Source organism: Colobus angolensis, unplaced genomic scaffold (assembly GCF_000951035.1).
Source record: "Colobus angolensis palliatus isolate OR3802 unplaced genomic scaffold, Cang.pa_1.0 Scaffold346, whole genome shotgun sequence".
Lineage (NCBI taxonomy): Eukaryota > Metazoa > Chordata > Mammalia > Primates > Cercopithecidae > Colobus > Colobus angolensis.
The window spans coordinates 1336285-1341572 of record NW_012116777.1 but is presented as its reverse complement, the minus strand read 5'-3'; positions in this window follow the sequence as shown (position 1 = coordinate 1341572).

Here is a 5288-nt window from a genome sequence, read left to right as displayed (position 1 = left end):
CTCATCTCACACAGTGACAACCTTCTTTTCATGGAGCAGTTTGCTAACACTGTTTTCATGGAATCTGCAAAGTGATATTTGGGAGAGCATTGAGGCCTATGGTGAAAAAGGAAATATCCTCAGATAAAAACTAGAAAGAAGCTTTCAGAGAAACAGTTCTGTGATGTGTGAGTTTATCTCAAAGAGTTACACAAGACTTTTCATGGAGCATTTCGTATCACTCTTTTTGGGGAATCTGAGAGGGGATATTTTGAATTACATTGAAGCCTATGGTTACAAAGGAAATATCCTCAGATAGAAACTAGAAGGAAGCTTTCTGAGAAATTTCTTTGTGATGTGTGAATTCACTTTACAGAATTACGTGATTTTTTTCTTTCACCAGGTTGATAAAACTATTTTCATGGAATCTGCAATAGGATATTTGGAAACACCTTGAAGCCTGTGGTGACAAAGGAAGTATCTTCATAGATAGAACAAAAAGAAGACTTCTGAGAAACTGCTTTGTGATGTGTGAATTCATCTCACAGATTTACACTTTTGTTTTCGTGTAGCAGCTTGCTAACACTCTTTTCATGGAATCTGCAGAGGGATATTCACAAGTGCTTTGAGGCCTATTGTAAACAAGAAAATATCCTCAGAAAAAAATTGAGAGAAGCTTTCTGAGAAACCACTTTGTGATGCGTTAATTCATCTCTGCATGTTACACTTTTCTATTCATGGATCAGTTTGGTAACACAGTTTATGTGGAATCTGAGAAGGGATATTTTGGATTGCATTGAAGCCTATGCTGACAAAGGAAATATAAGGAGATATAAACTAAAAAGAAGCTTTCTGAGAAATTTCCTTGTGATATGTGAATTCATATCAAAGGGTTACATGATTCCTTTCTTGGAGCAGTTTACTAACCCTGTTTTCATGGAATCTACATTAGGATATTTGAGAGTGGTTTGAAACTTATGGTGACAAATGTAATTCCCTCATAAAAGAAGCAAAATTCAGTTTTCTTAGAAAATACTTTGTGATGTATGAATTCATGTCACAGAATTACATGATTCTTTTCATGGATCAATTTGGTAGCACTGCTTTTGGGGAATCTGAGAAGGGATACTTCGGATCACTTTGAAGAGTATGGTGACAAATGGAATATCCTCATATAGAAATGAGAAAAGCTTTCTGAGAAAGCTGTTTGTGATATGTGAATTTATCTCAGAGTTACACCTTTCTTTTCATGGAGGAGTTTGCTAACACTGTTTTCATGGAAGCTGCGAAGGAATATTTGGGAGCAGTTGAAACTTATGTTGACAAAGGAATTATCCGCAGATAATAATTAGAAAGCAGCTTTCTGAGAAACTGCACTGTGATGTGTTAATTCAATTCACAAAGTTACACGATTCTTTTCATGGTTCAGCTTGGTACCACTGTTTTTGGGGAATCTGAAGAGGGATATTATGGATCATATTGAAGCCTATGGTGTCAAAGGAAATAACCTCGGATAAAAACTAGAAAGAAGCTTTCGGAGAGTCTCCTTTGTGATGTATGTATTCATCTTACAGAGACACATCGTTCTTTTCATTGAGCAGCTTGATAACACTATTTTCATGGAATCTGCCATAGGATATTTGGGAGTATGTTGAAGCTTATAGTGACAAAGAAATTATCCTCAGATAAAAACCAAAAAGAAATTTTCTGTGAAACGTCCTTGGGATGCGTGAATTCATCTCACAGAGTCACCCCTTTCTTTTCTTTGCGAAATTTGCCAACACTATGTTCGTGGACTCTGCAATGGGGTATTCCATAGCACATTGAGAATTACAGTCAAAAAGGATATAAACTCATAGTTAATCTGTTCTCTTCATTGACCAGTTTGCTAACACTCTTTTCTTGGAATCTGCTATGGGATATTTCAGACCACATTGAAACATACAGTGACAATGGAAATATCCTCATGTGAAAACTAGAGAGAAGCTTTCTGATATACCACTTTGTGATGTGTTAATTCTTCTCACAGCATTGCACGATGCTTTTCATGGATGAGTTTGTTAGCCTGTTTTTGTGGAATCTGAGAGAGGATATTTTGGATCACTTTGAAGCCAATGGTGTCAAAGAAAATATCCTCAGATGAAAACTAGAAAGAAGCTTTCTGGGAAAGTTCTTTGTGAAGTGTGAATTTATCTCACAGAGTTAAACCTTTCATATCATGTATCAGTTTGGTAACACTGTTTTCGTGGAATCTGCAATAGGATATTTGGGAGGTCATTGCAGCCTATGGTGACAAGGGAAATATCAAAAAAAAAAAAAGCCAAAAAGAAGATTTCTGAGAAAATGCTTTGTCATGTGTGAATTTGTCTCACAGAGTTACACTGTTCTTTTCATTCAGCAGTTTGTTAACACTGCTCTCAGAATCTGCAATGGGATATTTCAGAGAACATTGAAGGTTATTGTGACAAGGGAAATATCCTGAGACATAAAACAGAAAGAAGCTTTCTGAGAAACAGCTTTCCGATTTTGGAATTCATCTCACTGACTTTCATGACTCTTTTCATGGAACAGTTTGTTAGCAGTGTTTGCAGGGAATCTGAGAAGGGATATTTTGGATTGCATTGAAGCCTAAGGTGACAAAGGAAATATCCTCAGATAAAAAGTAGAAATAAATTTTCTGGGAAAGTTATTTGAGATGTGTGGATTGATTTCACATTTACACCTTTCTTGCTTTGGAACAGTTTGCTTACACTCTTTTCATGGAATCCTGAAAGGGATATTTGGGAGGGCATTGAGGCCTACAGTGAAAAAGGAAATATCGTCAGATAAAAACTAGAAAGAAGCTTTCTTTCTGAGAAATGGCTTTCCAATGTGTTAATCCATTTCAACGAGTCACACAGTACTTCTGTTTGAACAGTTTGGGAACAAAGTTTTTGTGGAAGCTCCAAAAGGATATTTCGGAACTAATTGAAGCTTTTGGTGACAAAGGAAATATCCACATATAAACCTAGAAGAAGCTTTCTGAATAAACGCTTTCTGATATGTTAATTCATCTCACAGTGTTACATGATTCCTTTCTTGGAGCAGTTTGGTAACACCTTTTTTGCAGAATCTGAGAAGGGATATTTTGGATAGCATTGGAGCCTACGGTGACAAAGTGAATATCTTCAGATAAAAACTAGAAAGAATCTTTCTGAGAAAGTTCGTTGTGATGTGTGAATTCACCTCACAGAGTCACACCATTCTTTTCATGGAGCCGCTTGCTAACACTGTTTTCGGGAAAACTGCAATGGGATATTTGGGAGTGCCTTGAGGCTTGAAATGAAATACTAAATATCCTCAGATAACAATGGAAAGAAGCATCATGTAAAACTGCTTTGTGATGTGGGAATTCACCTCACAGAGTTACATGATTCTTTTCATTGATCTGTTTGATATCACTGTTGGCATGGAATCTTCAATAGGATATGTGGGAGCACATTGAAGCATATGGCAACAAAGAACATATCCTCAGATAAAAACCAAATACATCTTTCTAAGATGCTGGTTTTCAATTTGTGAGTTCATCTCACAGAGTTACACCTTACCTTTCATTGAGTGGTTTGGTAGCACTGTTTTTGGGGAATCTCAGAAGGGATATTTTGGATTGCTTTGAAGACTATGGTGACAAAGGAAATATCCTGAGATAAAAACTAGAAAGAAGCTTTTTGAGAAACTTCTTTGTGATATGTCAATTCATCTCACAGAGTTATACCTTTCCTTCCATGAAGTAGTTTGCTAACACTGTTATCATGGAATCTGCAAAGGGATACTTGGGAGCGCATTGAGGTTTATGTTGAAAAAGGAAATATCCTCAGATATAAAGCAGAAAGAAGTTTTCTGGGAAACTAGTTTGTGATGTGTGAATTCATATCACAGAGTTACACTGTTCTATTCATTGAACAGTTTGCTAACACTGTTTTCTTGGAATCTGCAATGGGATATTTCAGAGCACCTTGTAGTGTATACTGACAAAGGAAATATCATCAGATAATAACTAGAAGGAAAGTTTCTGAGAGACTGCTTTGTGATTTGTGAATTTCTCTCACAGAGTTTCATGATTATTTCCCTGGAACAGTTTGGTAGCACTATTTTGGGGGATTCAGAGAAGGGATACTTTGGATCGCACTGAATTCTATGGTGACAAAATAAATATCCTCAGATAAAAAATAGAAAGAAACTTTCTGAGAAACTTCTTGTGATGCATGATTTAATCTCACAGGGTTAAACCTTTCTTTTCATGGAGTGGTTGACTCACACTGTTTTCGTGGAATCTTCGAAGGTGTATTTGGGAGTGCATTGAGACCTAGAGTGAAAAAGGACATATCTTCAGATAGAAACTAGAAAGAAACCTTTTGAGAAATTGCTTTGTGATGTAAGAATTACACCACTCTTCTTATTGAGCAGTTTGCTAACACTGTTTTCTTGGAATCTCCACTGGGATATTTCAGAGCACATTGAAGCTTATGGTGACAAAAGAAATATTCTCAGATAAAAACTGGAAAGAAACTTTCTGAGGAACTGCGTTTTGATTTGTGATTTTTTTCTCACAGAGTTTCATGATTCTTTGCAGGGGTCATTGTGGTAGCACTGTTTTTGGGGTATCTGAGATGGGATATTTTGGATTGCATTGAAGTCTATGGTGACAAAGGATATATTCTCAGATAAAAACTAGAAAGAAGCTTTCTGAGAAACTTCTTAGTGATGTGTGAAGTCATCACTTACAGTTACACTGTTCTACTCATTGAGCAGTTTGCTAGCCCTGTTTTCATGGAGCCTGCAATGAGATATGTTGGAGTGCATTGAAGCTTTTGGTGATAAAGGAAATATCCTCAGGCAAAAGGAAGAAAGAAGCTTTCTGAGAAACTGCTTTGTGATTTGTGAATTCTTCTCACAGAGTTACACCTTACTTTTCATGGAGCAGTTTACTGACACTGTTTTCTTGGAATCTGCAAAGGGGTATTTGGAGTGCATTGAGGTCTATGGTGAAAAAGGAAATATCCTCAGATAAAAACTAGAAACAAAGTTTCTGAGAAAGTTAATTGTGCGTTTGAAGTCATCTCACACAGTTACACCTTTCTTTCCATGGAGCAATTTGCTAACGCTATTTTTGTGATATCTGAAAAGCAATACTTGAGAGCGTATTTAGGCCTATGGTGAAAGAGGACGTATCCTCAGATAAGAACCAGAAAGAAGCATTCTGAGAAACTGCTTTGTGATGTGTGAATTCACCTCAGACAGGTACACTGTTCTTTTCATTGAGCTGTTTG